A 19002-nucleotide genomic window follows, 5' to 3' on the forward strand; every position below is an offset into this window, starting at 1 on the left:
ACCTCCTCAGGTCCCTCACTGTTGGGCAGTCTACCATTTTGAATGCCCTCCAGGGTGTAGAAAGGGAGTTGCAGCACACAAATGCATTCCTGGAGGGCATTCATTCTGGTCAGGCTGCCCTTCATCGAACCCTTCAAACTCTGGCCTCAGCACTGATGGCAGCCATTGTCCCTGTGTCTATCCTCCCCCCTCCAACTTCCTCCACCCAGACCCAATCCCCTGTACCTCTGCCTATCCCAAGCACACCATCAGACCAGCCTGCACACACCTCAACACACAAGGGAAGCTCAGGCAAACATAAGCACCACACATCCCACAGGCACTCACGCAAGCATCACACACATACAGACACACCAACATCCACTGCCTCCACTGTGTCCCCCTCATCCTCGTCTCCCTCCTCCCTCCCAGTCTTGTCTACACTCACACCTGCATGCACTACCACTACAGACACTACGTCCCGCACCAGCACACCCACCACCACACCCCCCTCATGTGCACTCACCACCCCACTACCACTTACATGTCCCCTGTGTCCTCTACCAGTGTGTCTGTGATGCCCTCTCCGAAGATACACAAACGCAGGCACACACCCACCCAACAGCCATCCACATCACGACAGCCTCCAGTCCATGCACCTGCACCCAAATCCACAAAACTTACACCTCCTACAACCACCACCTCTTCCTCCACTCCCAAACCCCCTCCAGCTACCTGTCCCAGTGTCACCTAACAACTTTTCCTGTCCCCCCTTAACCTATTTCCCACCACCCCCCGTCCAACTCATAGGTCCCGTACTAGCACCTCAGCCAAAAAATCTCCGGGACCAGTGGTGCCTGTTGTTACAGGTATGTGGAGTGCACCGGCCACCAGGACAGCCAGTGTGACACGGAGCCACAGCACAGCCAGTCCCCCCCCTGTGAAGCACCAGAAGTTAGACAGTGCCCAGCGGGAGAGGGGGAAGACTCCAGCCAGCCAAGCCGCTCACGGGGGTCCCAGGGGGAGTGTCGACTCATCTGTGACTCCTCCCAAGGTGGGGAAGGGGCAGAAGAACTCTCCAAAGTCTGGGAGGAGCAGCACGGCGGAGAAGACCGCCATCATCCCCGCTGCCCAGGAGGCTACCGCCAGCCCCATCATCACTGCCCAGGAGGCCACCGCCAGCCCCATCATCACTGCCCAGGAGGCCACCGCCAGCCCCATCGTCACTGCCCAGAAGGCCACCGCCAGCCCCATCGTCACTGCCCAGGAGGCCACCGCCAGAGCCACTGCCCAGGAGGCCACCGCCATTGTCACTGCCCAGGAGGCCACCGCCAGAGTCTCTGCCCAGGAGGCCACCGCAAGCCACAGCCCAGCTGACCCATGGAGGACTGCCAGCCACAGCCCTGCTGGGCAATGAAGGACCGCCTTGGCAAGGACCGCTGAACAGGGCAAGGACCGCTGAACAAGGCAAAGACTGCCATGGAAAGCACCGCTGAACAGGTCTGACACTGGCAACTTAAGCACCGCTGAACAGGGCAAGCACCGCTGAACAGGGCAAGGACCGCTGAACAGGGCAAGGACCGCCATGGAAAGCACCGCTGAACAGGACTGACAGTGGCAACTCAAGCACCGCTGAACAGGGCAAGCACCGCTGAACAGGGCAAGGACCGCTGAACAGGGCAAAGACCGCCATGGAAAGCACCGCTGAACAGGTCTGACACAGGCAACTCAAGCACCGCTGAACTGGGCAAGCACCGCTGAACAGGGCAAGGACCACTGAACAGGGCAAAGACCGCCATGGAAAGCACTGCTGAACAGGTCTGACAATGGCAACTCAAGCACCGCTGAACAGGGCAAGCACCGCTGAACAGGGCAAAGACCGCCATGGAAAGCACCGCTAGCCCATTTGCAGCAGGGGCAGTGACGCAACTGGGACCGTCATGGGGTGTGTGCTGCACTCTGGGCACAAGTCTCCCTCCAGAACCAGTGGAGACATGCATCCACTCCGTCTGTCCTGCACAGGATGAAGCACTCTGGGCACCAATCCCCCTCCAGAACCAGTGGAGAAAAGCATCCACTCCGTCTGTCCTGCACAGGATGAGGCACTCTGGGCACCAGTCCCCCTCCAGAACCAGTGGAGAACAGCATCCACTTGAGAGACTGTGGCTTTGCACTCCCCAGGACTGAACAGTGGGCAAACCACCCACTGTAGAGACTTGAGAGACTGTGGCTTTGCACTCCCCAGGATTGAACAGTGGGCAGCCCACCCACTGTAGAGACTTGAGAGACTGTGGCTTTGCACTCACCAGGATTGAACAGTGGGCAAGCCACCCACTGTAGAGACTTGAGAGACTGTGGCTTTGCACTCCCCAGGATTGAACAGTGGGCAAGCCACCCACTGTAGAGACTTGAGAGAAAAAAAATAATTGATGCAGTGCTAAAGGCTAATTCTAAATGTAAATAGTAACTAAAGATTAGATGGACGCCAATTGGGAAAGGCTCCATATTAGGTGGAGTACAGCGGCGGCCATCATGGAAATGCGGAACGAAAACGCATAGTATAAAGGAGAAAGGGAGGTTGAACATGTCATACCAGTGATTTGAAAGGCCCAAAGTCAGATCATGGTACACTTGGAACAGTAGGTTTCTCTGTATATCAGTAGTGTAAGAAAGACAGTGATAGGGCCAGATGTAATCAAGAGGGTTAAGTTTAGTACCTTATTATGTGCATGGTGTGGAGAGGAGTGATATCGGGAGATAAGCATCAATAAAGTATTATGAGTACAAGTATGGTACATAATCATCAGCAACAGTGAGAGATAATTGTGAATGAAGGGATAATCAGTAGAGGTACACAATTGGTTAACAAGGATGGACACGGCCAATGTGGCCAAGGTCGTGCATCCTCCATTTGGGGCACAAGCATGAATCCAGCGAAGCGCCAGTCAATATACAATGCAGAGTAGTAATGAACAGCAACAGTTAAAAACAATATGAATCAAACAGAAAGAATATAAATAAATAAAGAGAAACAGAATTAGTTGACAAAAAGCGACACAACCAATGTAACCTAAGTCATACATCCTCCATTAAGGGCACACGTATGAGTTCAGTGAAACGCTGGTTAATACATAATACAGAATGGTAGTCTAAAAAGTCCACAGATGTGGGACAACATAGGGGAAAAACAAACCCATGATACACAAGGGCTGCAAGACCCACAGTAAGCATCACACAAGTACGTATAGAAAGTTGTTGGTTGTTCACTAGTACATAGACATGACAGAAAAATGTGACATTAAAGCACTGATGTAAGAACCCAAAACACAGTAGTTATAACATTATTACATTCACTTAAGAAAAACGTGTAATTCACGCTCAGTATTGGGCCCTTGTTCAACTGCGAGAAGTTTAAGAATCCATTTGGCCTCACATTTGCGAAGGTCTTTTGTTCTATCACCCCATCTGGGTGAGTTGGATACCTGAGTAATACCATGAAACCTTATGTTCAAAAGATCTTTTTCCCCATGTTGTGAGTTGAAGTGAACAGCAAGGGGATAGGTTTTATTGAAATTCCTGATGGCTCTAACGTGTTCTTGGATGCGTTCTTTCAGTGGACGTATTGTGCTCCCCACATAGATCAAACCACATGCACAAATACACAATAAACTGTATATCTGGTATTGCAATTCATAAACTCTTTGATGTGGTAAATAAGCTTAGTGTTGTAAGAGAAGGATACAGTTTTGTTAAGGGCTAGTTGACAGGATATACAGCAGCCACATTTAAAAAAACCTTTAGGTTTACCAGGAATCCAGGATGATGGATGTATCTGTGGGTGAGGAGCAAGAATGCTCGGGCACAGAATGTTCCTAAGAGTGCGACTCCGACTGTGTATGATGGTTGGTGAACTACCAATAGACTCTTTCAGACTAGAGTCCAAAAGCAACAAGTGCCAATGCTTTTTGAGAATACGAAGCACTGTCTTGCTGGTGGGGCTATATTGGGTGATAAAGGAGACAGGCCTCTTTTTAGACCCATCGGCGCAAGGTTTTTTGTGGCCTCTAATCAATAAAGAATGTTGGTCTTTGAAGGATATACGTCTACTAGCCGCCGAGATTAGTTTATCCGTGTAACCCCTATCCCGGAAGCGGCATGCCAAGTTTTCAAGTTCCTGTTTGAAAATACCATTAACTCTGCAGTTGCACCGTACTCTTACCATTTCCCCATAGGGAATGGCCCTGATTTGTGTTAGGGGATGGGCGCTCCGTGCATGAAGAATAGAGTTACAAGCCGTCGGTTTCCTGTACAGTTTGGAAGTAATCTTATTACCAGTAATGTGCAGAAGCAAGTCCAAAAACTAGATTTGGGCACAATCCACCCTGTGCGTGAACACTAAATTGTATTCATTGGTATTTAAATGGTGTATAAGTGCATTGAGTTCCACAATGTTGCCAGTCCAGATTGCCAATATATCATTGCTATACCTCTCCCAATACAAAATATGTTGGGTGATGTGTGTAGGGCAACTAGACCACAGGTGTAACTTCTCAAATTGTCCCATATAGAGATTCACATATGAGGGAGAGAATTAGGCTCCCATAGCTACTCCCTGGCACTGTTGGTACCAGCTCCCTTCGTGTAGGAATAAGTTGTTCTCAAGTACAAGACGTGTAAAATCAGGAAGCATGAGGGTGTGTTCGTATAGTGTAGCATCACAATCAAAGAGAGATGCTGAGAGCATCTCTAGACCCATCTCTAGGGGAATGGAAGTGTAAAGAGAGCTCACATCAAGGCTGACAAACATACACTCATCCGTCCATTCAATGTCTTCCAGTTGACATAGCAAATCCCTGGTTTCCTGTATATATGAAGGTAGGTTGTGTACCAAAGGCTGAAGGAAAGAGTCAATGTATTCTGAGATGTGTTCTGTCGGTGAACCAATACCCAAAATAATCGGTCTCCTTGGTGGAAAACTCCCTGATTTGTGAATCTTGGGTAGAATGTATATGCAGGGTGCCTGAGGTGTCACAATATATAAGTACCTGTATTCCAAATCTGACAAGAGGCATAGATTCTTCCAATATGTCAACTTATTTTCAATCAAACTGGTGATGCCAGGAAGGGGGTTGGTCTGCAGCTGTATGTATGCCTGTGTGTCGCTGAGTTGTCTATTGATTTCAGATACATAATCAGACCTGTTCATTACCACAACGTTGCCCCCTTTGTCAGCCTCCCTGATAACTATGTCCGTGCATGTCGAGAGTCTCTGCAAGGCCGAAAGTTCACCAAGGTTGAGATTGTTGTTAAATCTACGTGTGCAGGTCTTGTATTTGTCCTCAAGATGAAGCAGTTCTGTACTAACAGCTTTGTAGAAAATATCAATGTAGTTGTCTGGTGATAATGCTGGAACAAATGTGGATTTAGGTTTGAACCCACTGTCAAGGTCTAGGTTAGGTGGAATATCAAGATAGACTAGTAGTTCCCCCAAAGAAGGGGTCGAGAGAAAGGTGTTGTCAAGTGAGAGAATCTTGTGGATATCCTGCAAGTCCTTGATTGATTGATTACAAGCTGGTGTGGGAATGTGGGAAATCTTGTTAATCACAGGTTTGTTGTGAAATAATTTTTTGAGTTTAAGATAACGTATAAATTTGAAAAGATCTATATGTATGGTGGTATAGTCAGGTTTGGAAGTGGGACAAAAGCCCAGACCCTTTTTCCAAACATTTATTTCATATATGGACAAATCCACTCTAGACAGATTAATAATCTGTACTGAGTCCCCTGATTCGGTTGGTGGATCTTCTGTGTTCTTCTGTCTTCTGTTCTTCGGCTCCTCTTCTTCTTTACCTTCTTCTGTGTTCCTCTGTCTTCAGTCTTCGGCTCCTCTTCTGCTCCTCTTCTTCTTCTTTCACCTGCTTCTGGGTTCTTCCCGCGCCTGTCCTCCTGCCTCATCTCTCTCCCTCACTCGCCTCCCCCTCTCTAACACCCCTATCTACCTATCTACCTATCTCTCTATCTTTCCCCTCACTCGCCTCCTGCTCTGTAACCCCCATCTTCCTATCCTTTCACTCTACCTCTCACCCTCACCCACCTCCACCTCTACAATCCCCCTCCCCTATCTTCCTAACCTTCCTCCTAAACTCTTCCTAAACTCACCCCCCCCACCACCCTTAACCCCCCCCATCTCTTCTCCCCTCTATCCTTTCACTCTACCTCTCACCCTCACCCTCACCCACCTCCACCTCTACAATCCCCCCTCCCCTATCTTCCTAACCTTCCTCCTAAACTCTTCCTAAACTCACCCCCCCACCACCCTTAACCCCCCCTCCCTCCGCTTTCCCGCCGCCACCTCCTGCAGCTCCCATTCGTCGCCCCACTCCCGTCCCCCGCCCCCAGTTGACCCCTCCCTCTTATGGCGTCCGCTGGTGCGCCGCTGGCGCGCCAAAGGCAAGCCCGTCTGTGCCCGTCCGCGCCTGGCCCGCGCCCAGCGCCACGACCCCTGGTCCTCAGCACTCCCAAACCCCGCTGCACCGATACGACCCCATCACCCTCCACGCCCTCAACCCAGGGCGCTCCAGCACCTGCTTCCAAGCTAACCCGAAACGTACCCATGGACCTTTCGCATGTCACACCTGCAAACTTACCTTCCACCACGAAACTACCACGACCACCAGCCCACGCGCCATCAACCACCTCAAATGCATCCTGGTCAACGCTCGATCCGTCCACAAGCATGCCATTGAACTCTGGGACCTCCTGGACTCCACCGCACCAGACGTCGTCTTCATCACTGAGACCTGGATGAACGCCTCTTCGGCCCCCGACATCGCCATAGCCATCCCCGAAGGCTACAAGATTTCCAGGAAAGACCGCACCAGCCAAGTAGGAGGAGGAATCGCCATCGTCTTCAAAGACTCCATCAGCGTCACCACCTCCACCGAAGACACCCCCCTCGCCGCCGAGCACCTGCACTTCCAGATCCGCTCTGACCCCAGGACCACCCTCAGAGGATCCCTCATCTACCGCCCCCCCGGACCGCGCGCCCTCTTCAGCGACTCCATCACCGACTTCATCTCCCCGCACGCCCTCGCCTCGCCAGACTACATCCTCCTCGGCGACCTCAACTTACATCTAGAACAGAACAACGACCCCAACACCACCGCCCTGCTCGCCAACCTCGCCAACCTCGGCCTCAAGCAACTGGTGAACACCCCCACCCTCATCGCCGGACACACGCTTGACCCCATCTTCTCTGCCAGCAAACACGTCTCCTTTAGCCACGCCTCCGCTCTCCACTGGACCGACCACAGTTGTGTCCACTTCACCTTCCGACGCAAGACCCGCCACCTCCGCACTCAACCCATCCCACGTCGACAGTGGAACAAAATCCCCGAAGAACAGCTTTTCGCCACGCTCATCGACAACCAACCTACCTTCACCGACGACCCCAACGACGCAGCCCTCAGCCTCACGAACTGGATCACCAACTGCGCAGACAACCTCGCTCCCCTCACACGCCTTCCCAGACAGGCCAACACCAAAAAACCTCTCTGGTTCTCTGACAACCTTAAGGAATCAAAGAAAACCTGTTGCGCCCTCGAGAAAGCCTGGCATAAGGACCACACCGCTGACAACATGACCGCCCTCAAGAACGCTACCCGCGAACACCACCACCTGATCCGAGCAGCCAAAAGGAATTTCTTCACAGACAGACTGGACAAAAACAGCCACAACAGCAGAGAACTCTTCAGCATCGTAAAAGAGTTCTCCAACCCCAACGCCAACGCCAACGTCATCACGCCCTCGCAAGACCTGTGCAACTCCCTTGCCGCCTTCTTCCATCGTAAGATTACCCACCTACACTACAGCTTCGGACACCTGACCCAGCCGACCAACACCGATCCCACACCCCCAGCCATCACCCTCAACGCCTGGACCCACATCAACACAGAAGAAACCAAAACCACCATGAACTCAATCCACTCCGGTGCCCCCTCGGACCCCTGCCCACACTTCATCTTCAATAAAGCCGACGACGTCATCGTCCCACACCTCCAGACCATCATTAACTCCTCGTTTTCGTCTGCTACCTTCCCCGAAAGCTGGAAGCACGCTGAAGTCAACGCCCTATTGAAGAAACCTATTGCTGACCCAAGCGACCTGAAGAACTTCCGCCCCATCTCGCTCCTCCCCTTCCCTGCCAAAGTCATAGAGAAGACCGTCAACAAGCAGCTTACCAACTTCCTTGAAGACAACAACCTTCTCGACCCCTCACAATCCGGATTCCGAGCCAACCACAGCACTGAACCCGCCCTCATCTCAGTCACAGACGACATTAGAACCCTGATGTACAACGGTGAAACAGTCGCCCTCATCCTCCTCGACCTCTCGGCTGCCTTCGACACCGTCTGTCACTGCACCCTAATAACCCGCTTCCGCTCCATCGGGATCCAAGACCAGGCCCTGGACTGGATTGCCTCCTTTCTCTCCAATCGCTCTCAGAGAATCTACCTCCCTCCTTTTCGCTCAGACCCCACCGAGATCATCTGCGGCGTCCCTCAAGGCTCCTCGCTCAGCCCGACACTCTTCAATGTCTATATGAGTCCCCTCGCCGACATCGTACGCAAGCACAGCATCATCATCACCTCTTACGCCGACGCCACTCAACTTATACTCTCCCTCACCAAGGACCCCACCAGCGCAAAGACCAACCTGCAAGATGGTATGAAGGACGTCGCAGACTGGATGAGACTCAGCCGTCTGAAACTGAACTCAGACAAAACGGAAGTCCTCATCCTCGGCAACACCCCGACCGCCTGGGACGACTCCTGGTGGCCCACGGCCCTTGGCACCGCACCGACCCCCTCAGACCACGCTCGCAACCTCGGCTTCATCTTGGACCCTCTCCTCACCATGACCAAACAAGTCAACGCCGTGTCCTCCTCCTGCTTCCTCACCCTCCGCATGCTCCGTAAGAGCTTCCGCTGGATCCCCGCCGACACCAGAAAGACCGTGACCCACGCCCTCGTCACTAGCCGCCTGGACTACGGCAACACCCTTTATGCTGGGACCACCGCAAATCTCCAGAAACGTCTGCAACGAATTCAAAACGCCTCCGCCCGCCTCATCCTCAACATACCCCGCAACAGCCACATCTCCGCCCACCTGAGACACCTGCACTGGCTTCCCGTCAGCAAAAGGATCACCTTCCGACTTCTCACCCACGCACACAAAGCCCTCCACAACAAGGGACTAGAATACCTCAACCACCGCCTCAGCTTCTACGCCCCCACCCGTCTTCTCCGCTCCACCAGCCTCGCTCTCGCCGCCGTCCCCCGCATCTGCCGCTCCACAGCAGGTGGGAGGTCCTTCTCCTACCTGGCGGCCAAGACTTGGAACACCCTCCCCACCATCCTCAGGACCACCCAGGACCACTCCATATTCCGGAGACTCCTCAAGACCTGACTCTTCGAGCAGCAGTAACCCCTTCCCCCTAGCGCCTTGAGACCCGCACGGGTGAGTAGCGTGCTTTATAAATGTTAATGATTTGATTTGATTTGATTTGATTTGATTTGATTTGATTTGATTTGATTTGATTTGATTTGATTTGATTTGATTTGATTTGATTTTCGGGGCTGATCAAGTCCTTTGGGTTTTTGAGGTGGAGCGAGTTGTCACGCCCTCCCTTGTGTTTGTTAGTGTGTTTTCTCCCCCCCTGCTAGTGGGTTTGTGTGTGTACCTGATCTGTTGAGATTCTGATGCACCCCCCCCTCCTGTATCTGCCCAGTTCTTCTAAAAAATGAAGTTGATTGATGGGGGGCACTTTGAAGGTGTAGGTTGCTAGAGGATCCTTCCATGGGTTAGTCCAGGCCGTCGCTGGATAGATTCGAAACATCTGATAAGCTACTGGTGACTGACCCGGCAGGGGTAACGATTTTTGTTGACTTACTGTTGGTGTCTTTATTGACCTGATCAAATCTATGTGCAAAGGTGTATATTCTACCGTTGCTATAGTCGTTTTCATCCCTGATAAGTTTTCTCATTTTCTTGTCCTTAATGTAAAGTTGGTACCCATTCAATATCTCCTTCATAACAGCATAGTTATTATCAGTTGCCTCAGTAAGGTTGAGACCTTTGATCTCCTCCTCAAGGGAAGCGATATCAAGTAGTAATTTATTGCGTTTTCTGTCCACATGTTTGATGAGTATGTTGATCATGCTGAAAGAGGTGGAAGAAATTAGGTGTTCCCACTCCCCAAGCAGATCAGGGTCAAGATCTTCAAAAGAGGGAAAGATTATTACCCGTAATCCTCTAGGGACCTGCTTGAGTTCTAAATAACGCTTAAGAGTTGTGACATCCCACCAACGTGCTAATTCCTGTTTTTTAAGTCTCTCTAGTTTGATAAATTTGTGTCTCATTCCTTCTTTAGGAGGTGCAGGATTTGTTGTGTGTAGAGATAAGGGTTTCTTGGAAAAGAGTTCTGCAGCTAAGGTGTCCCGATTGTCATCGAATGAGGCCATGCCCTAGTATCTTAGAGAAGATTGATTAGAAAAGAGGGACACATTTTATGTCTCACCAAATTCTAGGTATTATTACATACAAGTTTGCTCTTATCATTGTCTGGCAGCCTTGATGAAGTCACCTAAGTGACGAAACACGTGTTGGCTGTATTTTGAAGAACGGGCAATCCTGAGGCAAACTGTGCCTACAATTAAAGACACTTTCTCTAATGAATTTGGGATCTTCACGTAATTTCTCTCCAACCTCAACCATTCTACCCGGGATACATATCCTTGCTACGTGATTGGACTATTAATATCTGTGTGCTGTGGTCACATTGCATTTGTAGTCTGAGATATGAGTGAAAAGGTAAATAAAACAAAGTACCCCTCAAACCATTGTGGGGCGAGTCTTGGAAAGCAGTGAATATAATAGTATTGGCTCTCTCACTCAGCCAGGAAGAGCCAGTGAGGTTTTTCATGGTGTTTAATTATTTTTAAATGTGGCCTCGCACCACCTTTTTGGATGGGGGGTGACGGGTCCCACCCAGGCACCACAGAGCTGGCTGACTTTGGATGGCAGCATGGGGAGCCCACCCTGGCTGCCCTCGCCAGCTCCCTGCATGGTCCACACTCCTGCTTCAGACTGCAGGAGCCTACAATCCTTCTTGTATCTGTCCTCTCCAGCGGGCAGGCATGAGGGGTGGTTGCCTCCTTGGGTTGGGATCCTGGGCCCCCTCTGCCTACTGTGGGGTGAGCCCGACAGCGCTCCCCTCATCCTTTAAATACCAGGGAAGCAACAGCACTTCCCGCTCACCTGGAGTACACGGGGCTTGGAATGGGGTCCCGGTCCCTGTATTATGAATTCTCTAATATCACTACCAGGGACTTGCACACTAGAATTCCAAAGGAAGCCCCCTGGTGGGTTGGCTCCAGTTGTCTGGGCACTCCCCTTTGCTCAGTGGGATTGGGCAAGCCCAACTCTGGTGCAATGTGACAGATTGATGTTTGATACAGATCGATCCACCCCACCCTTTTTCTCTTGAGGAGTTAGGAGATATTATGCTAATTGCAGCCTTTGTTCCTGCTGCTGAAGAAAAAGTAATTACTGGGCACAGAAGGATGACAAAGGCCTGGGATATGATCCTGAACTCAGCCAAGAAAACATGGAAACCCTGAATGACCCACAAGATGTACAGTAATTATTTTGAAAGTTACCAAAGTTTCTCGCACAGGTTGTACTCTAATTCAAAACACCAATAGTCTCCCAAGGGGAAGGAACACTACACTCTAAGGCAGTTCCCTCTCTATATATATATATAATGGAATGTCACTATAGTTAAAACAGTAAAGCACATTTACTTTCCCTAACAGTGTACATTACCCTCATGAGGCCTAGCCCAGAGGATACCTAATCCTCCAGAGTCCCCATTGTACCAGGCTAATTGTGCGCTTACTGGGCTGTGCACTACAGTAGTCTGCAACACGCAACCCACATACATGCGCACAGGTGTGTGCACATGTGTTCATCTGTAACCAGCCAAGGGCCCCTGACCCTTGCTGTGTCACAGCAACCTTATCTTAAAAGGCAGACACTGGTGATAAACACTTGCAGGCCATTTCCCATGTGATTACAATGGTTGAGACACCAGTAGTGAAGCTCACCCTTAGTAAAAAGTCCAAAAACCAGGTGATCAGAAAAGCAGAAAATCCAGGCGTACTGCAGGGACAGATCCCAGTGAAACACTTAGAGGCACATTTACAAGCCCCATAGCGCCACCAGAGCATCACTTTTGTGGCACTCCAGTGACGCTGTGCATTATACATATTTACAAGGTGGTGCTAGGCCACTTTTCATGACTTAACGTTGCCTTGTAAATATGCTCCCCAACACAGTTTTCTGCTGCGAAGGGGCATGCAATGGGTGTTGCTGTGGGCGTTTCACAGCAACACCCATTGCTTTTGGCGCTGCCCCAGATTTCCAAGAATCTGTAAATCTGTGGCACCGCCAAAAACTAACGTCACCCCAGGTGTGGCGTTTTCATGATGCTACAAGGAGAAATACTTGACCCAAGGAGCGACCCTTGAACCAAGGGTAGGTCGCTCCCCCTGCCGCTGCAGCTCCTCCAAGTTCCCGAGTTCCTGTGTTCCTGAGACCCACCTAACTGTAAGTACCCCCCTCCTCCCAGCCCCTCGCCCTGCCCCGCGCCACTCACCTTCTCTCCTGCTCCTGCTTCTTTTCCTCCTCTCTGTCTCTTCCTCTTCGCTCCCCCTCTGCAATCTTCTTCTGTGTTCTTCTGTTCTTCTCTTCTGTTCTTCTGTTCTTCCCTTCTGTTCTTCTGTGTTCTTCCGGTCTTCTGTGTTCTTCCTCTCTGTTCTTCTCGGTGCTTCTGTGTTCTTCTTCTCGGTTCTTCTGTGTTCTTCTGTGTTCTTCTGTGTTCTTCTCTGTTCTTCTCTGTTCTTCTGCTCTTCCGATCTTCTGTGCTTCTGTCTTCTGTTCTTCTGTTCTTCTGTTCTTCTGTTCTTCTGTCTTCTGCTCTTCCGGTCTTCTGTTCTTCTGTCTTCTGTTCTTCTGTCTTCTGTTCTCCTGTCTTCGGCTCTTCTACCTCCTCCGTCTTCTTCCCCCGAGCCTGCCCTCCTGCTCCTTCCTCATCCCCCTCCCTCACTCGCCTCCCCCTCTCTCACCCCTAGCTAACCCGTTCGCTATCTACCTCCCTCACTCCTCCTATCTTCCTATCTCTCTAGCTCCCTATCTCACTATCTAACTCCCCCACTCTCCACCTCCTCCTACCTACCTATCTGTCTATCTATCTATTTCCCTATCTATCGACTTCTCTATCTATTTTCTCTATCTATTTCTCTATCTCTCCCCCCCTCCCGCCACCCCCTCTACTACCTATCTCCCTATCCTCTCACTCTACCTCTCTCCCTCACCCACCTCTACAACCCCCCCTCCCCTATCTTCACAACCCTACTCCTATCTCTCTCCCTAATCTCCAAACCTCCTAACACTCACCCTCCTCCACCCTAAACCCCCTCCCCCAGCTCCTCTCACTCTACCTGTCCCCCCCCCTCCCTCGCGCTTTCCCGCCGCGACCTCCTGCACGCCCCCGCCCCCCAGCTCCCATTCACCCCCAGCTGACCCCTCCCCCCCCTCCTACCTCTTATGGCGGCCGCTGCGCGACAGTGGTAGCGACCCTTGACCCAAGGGTAGGTCGCTCCCCCTGCCGCTGCAGCTCCTCCAAGTTCCCGAGTTCCTGTGTTCCTGAGACCCACCTAACTGTAAGTACCCCCCTCCTCCCAGCCCCTCGCCCTGCCCCGCGCCACTCACCTTCTCTCCTGCTCCTGCTTCTTTTCCTCCTCTCTGTCTCTTCCTCCTCGCTCCCCCTCTGCAATCTTCTTCTGTGTTCTTCTGTTCTTCTCTTCTGTTCTTCTGTTCTTCCCTTCTGTTCTTCTGTGTTCTTCCGGTCTTCTGTGTTCTTCCTCTCTGTTCTTCTCGGTGCTTCTGTGTTCTTCTTCTCGGTTCTTCTGTGTTCTTCTGTGTTCTTCTCTGTTCTTCTCTGTTCTTCTCTGTTCTTCTGCTCTTCCGATCTTCTGTGCTTCTGTCTTCTGTTCTTCTGTTCTTCTGTTCTTCTGTTCTTCTGTCTTCTGCTCTTCCGGTCTTCTGTTCTTCTGTCTTCTGTTCTTCTGTCTTCTGTTCTCCTGTCTTCGGCTCTTCTACCTCCTCCGTCTTCTTCCCCCGAGCCTGCCCTCCTGCTCCTTCCTCATCCCCCTCCCTCACTCGCCTCCCCCTCTCTCACCCCTAGCTAACCCGTTCGCTATCTACCTCCCTCACTCCTCCTATCTTCCTATCTCTCTAGCTCCCTATCTCACTATCTAACTCCCCCACTCTCCACCTCCTCCTACCTACCTATCTGTCTATCTATCTATTTCCCTATCTATCGACTTCTCTATCTATTTTCTCTATCTATTTCTCTATCTCCCCCCCTTCCCGCCACCCCCTCTACTACCTATCTCCCTATCCTCTCACTCTACCTCTCTCCCTCACCCACCTCTACAACCCCCCCTCCCCTATCTTCACAACCCTACTCCTATCTCTCTCCCTAATCTCCAAACCTCCTAACACTCACCCTCCTCCACCCTAAACCCCCTCCCCCAGCTCCTCTCACTCTACCTGTCCCCCCCCTCCCTCGCGCTTTCCCACCGCGACCTCCTGCACGCCCCCGCCCCCCAGCTCCCATTCGCCCCCAGCTGACCCCTCCCCCCCCCTCCTACCTCTTATGGCCGCCGCTGGCGCGCCAGAGGCGCACCAGAGGCAAGCCCGTCTGCGCCCGTCTGCGCCCGTCCGCGCCTGGCCCGCGCCCAGCGCCACGACCCCTGGTCCCCAGCTCCCCCAAGCCCCGCTGATCCGCTACGACCCCACCACCCTCCACGCCCTCAACCCAGGGCGCTCCAAAACCTGCTTCCTAGCTCACCCCAAACGCACCCATGGACCCTTCGCCTGCAACTCCTGCAAACGCATCTTCCACCACGCAACTACCACGACCACAAGCCCACGCGCCATCAACCACCTCAAGTGCATCCTGATCAACGCTCGTTCCGTCCACAAGCACGCCGTTGAACTTTGGGACCTCCTGGACTCCACAGCCCCGGACGTCGCCTTCATCACGGAGACATGGATGAACGCCTCCTCTGCTCCAGACATCGCTACCCGCCATCCCCGAAGGCTACAAGATCTCCAGAAAAGACCGCACCAACCAAGTAGGAGGAGGTGTCGCCATCATCTTCAAAGACTCCATCAGCGTCACCACCTCCACCGAAGACCCCCCCCCTCGCCGCTGAACACCTGCATTTTCAGATTCGCACCGACCCAAGGACCACCCTCAGAGGATCCCTCGTCTACCGTCCTCCCGGACCTCGCGCCTCTTTCAGCGACGCCATCGCCGACTTCATCTCCCCGCACGCCCTCGCCTCACCGGACTACATCCTCCTAGGCGACCTCAACTTCCATCTGGAACAAAACAACGACCCCAACACCACCACCCTGCTCGACAACCTCGCCAACCTCGGCCTCAAACAACTGGTGAACACCGCCACCCACATCGCCGGACACACGCTCGACCCTATCTTCTCCGCCAGCAAACACGTCTTCTTCAGCCACACCTCTGCCCTACACTGGACCGACCACAGCTGCGTCCACTTCACATTCCGACGCGAGACCTCCCACCTCCGCACTCAACCCATCCCTCATCGACAGTGGAACAAGATCCCTGAAGAGCAACTCTTCTCCGCTCTCGCCGCCAACCAACCCACCCTCACCACCGACCCCAACGACGCAGCTCTCAACCTCACAAACTGGATCTCCAACTGCGCTGACAACCTTGCTCCCCTCAAACGCACGCATCGACAGACCAACACCAAAAAACCTCTCTGGTTCTCTGACACCCTCAAAGAATCAAAGAAAACTTGTCGTGCCCTTGAGAAGGCCTGGCGCAAGGACCACACCGCTGACAACATGACCGCCCTCAAGAACGCTACACGCGAACACCACCACCTGATCCGCACTGCCAAAAGGAACTTTTTCACCGACAGACTAGACAAAAACAGCCACAACAGCAGAGAACTCTTCAGCATCGTCAAAGAGTTCTCCAACCCCAGCGCCAGCGCCAACGCCGTCACGCCCTCACAGGATTTGTGCGAATCCCTCGCCACTTTCTTCCATCGCAAGATCAGCGACCTCCACGACAGCTTCGGACACCAGACCCAACCATACACCACTGAACCCGCTTCCCCGGACATCACCCTCAACAACTGGACCCACATCAACACGGAAGAAACCAAATCCTTCATGAACTCTATCCACTCCGGCGCCCCTTCGGACCCCTGCCCGCACTTCATCTTTAACAAAGCCGACGACATCATCGCCCCTCACCTCCAGACCGTCATCAACTCTTCTTTTTCTTCTGCTACCTTCCCCGAATGCTGGAAGCACGCTGAAGTCAACGCCCTACTAAAGAAACCTACGGCTGACCCAAGCGACCTGAAAAACTTCCGCCCCATCTCTCTTCTACCTTTCCCAGCCAAGGTAATAGAAAAGACCGTCAACAAACAGCTGACCACCTTCCTGGAAGACAACAACCTGCTCGACCCTTCACAAACCGGATTCCGAACCAACCACAGCACGGAAACCGCCCTCATCTCAGTCACAGACGACATCAGAACCCTGATGGACAACGGTGAAACAGTCGAACTCATTCTCCTCGACCTCTCGGCTGCCTTTGACACCGTCTGTCACCGCACCCTAATCACCCGCCTACGCTCCACCGGGATCCAAGGCCAGGTCCTGGACTGGATCGCCTCCTTCCTCGCTAACCGCTCCCAAAGAGTTTACCTCCCTCCGTTTCGCTCAGAACCCACCAAGATCATCTGCGGCGTACCTCAAGGCTCATCGCTCAGCCCGACACTCTTCAATGTCTACATGAGCCCCCTCGCCGACATCGTACGCAAGCACGACATCATCATCACCTCCTACGCCGACGACACCCAACTTGTACTCTCCCTCACCAAGGACCCCGCCAGCGCCAAGACCAACCTACAAGAGGGTATGAAGGACGTCGCAGATTGGATGAGGCTCAGCCGCCTAAAGCTGAACTCTGAAAAAACGGAAGTCCTCATCCTCGGCAACACCCCGTCCGCCTGGGACGACTCCTGGTGGCCCACGGCCCTCGGCACCGCACCGACCCCCGCAGACCACGCCCGCAACCTCGGCTTCATCTTGGACCCTCTTCTCACCATGACCAAGCAAGTCAACGCCGTGTCCTCCGCCTGCTTCCTCACTCTCCGCATGCTCCGTAAGATCTTCCGCTGGATCCCCGCCGACACCAGAAAAACCGTGACCCACGCCCTCGTCACGAGCCGCCTGGACTACGGCAACACCCTCTACGCCGGGACCACAGCCAAACTCCAAAACCGCCTGCAACGCATCCAAAACGCCTCGGCCCGCCTCATCCTCGACGTACCCCGCAACAGCCACATCTCCGCACACCTGAGACACCTGCATTGGCTCCCAGTCAGCAAAATGATCACCTTCCGTCTTCTCACCCACGCACACAAAGCCCTCCACAACAAGGGACCGGAATACCTCAACAGACGCCTCAGCTTCTACGTCCCCACCCGCCCCCTCCGCTCCGCTGGCCTCGCACTTGCTGCCGTCCCTCGCACCCGCCGCTCCACGGCGGGTGGGAGATCTTTCTCCTTCCTGGCGGCCAAGACCTGGAACTCCCTCCCCACCAGCCTCAGGACCACCCAGGACCACTCCGCTTTCCGGAGACTCCTAAAGACTTGGCTGTTCGAGCAGCGATAACCCCCCCTTTCCCCCCTAGCGCCTTGAGACCCGCACGGGTGAGTAGCGCGCTTTATAAATGTTAATGATTTGATTTGATTTCATTTCATTTCTCATTGTTTTTGCTTTGTCTGTGTGTGCTGCATTCTGCAGCATACATAGAAAGAGCAAAACTGCCATGAATGATTGTTTATGTGCAGAAAGGTGTCCCTTCCTGCACATAAACAATCATTCAAAAATTCTACAGCACACATAGAAGTGCCAAATCTCCATTGTAGATTGTTTATGTGCAGTAAGGGACACCTTCCTGCGCATAAACAATCAATCCACTCAACGCACTTCACTACGGTGCAAGGAGGCCTGTGTTGGTGCTAGGCAGCTAAATTTAACACTGGTGCAGGGGGAAATGCAAGGGTGTGCTGTAAGACTCACTGCTGCATTTCAAAACTGGTGCAGTGTTGCTGACTTTGGCCAGCACCTCACTGCACCAGTTTTTTGCAAATCTGGCCCTTAGAGTTCCTTTAGTTCTCTTTCCAACATTGTTATGCTGGCACACAACAAACTTGTGACACAATGCGTTAGTCTTCAACCTGAACTTGAAATTAAACCTAATTTGCCTAAATAAGTGCACCATCGCATCTCTACCAACATGACCTGGACCATGGAAATGCTTAGCCATTAGAGGCAACAGGCTATTTGGCAACACCGGTCTTCAATCCAATGATACCCAAATGTCATCAACCTCTCTTTTGAAATAGTCTGCTCTGACACATCTCTGCTGTTCTCCATCTGACAATTCTTCCTTTGCCTTTTCCCATGTGTCTGCAGTTGTTAACAAAAGGTTCTAGTTGGTCTTATTGGTATAGTGTCCATTAAAGGTACAGACATTGTGAGCACAGTACTGTGCGACTTTTTTTGTAATAAGGCAACTCCAATATTATCCTATGGGAGAGATAGGCCTTACAGTAGTGAAAAACAAATTTAGGATTTGTTCACTACTAAGACATGTAAAACATAAACATATATGTCCTACTTTTTAAACACATTGCACCATGCCCTATGGGCTGTCTAGGGCCTATCCTAGGGGTGACTTGTATGTATTTAAATGGAAGGTTTGGGTCTGGCATAAGGGTTATTTTGCAGGTCAAAATAGCAGTGTAAAACTGCACATACAGGCTT

The sequence above is a fragment of the Pleurodeles waltl genome, chromosome 1_1, assembly GCF_031143425.1.
Source record: "Pleurodeles waltl isolate 20211129_DDA chromosome 1_1, aPleWal1.hap1.20221129, whole genome shotgun sequence".
NCBI lineage: Eukaryota > Metazoa > Chordata > Amphibia > Caudata > Salamandridae > Pleurodeles > Pleurodeles waltl.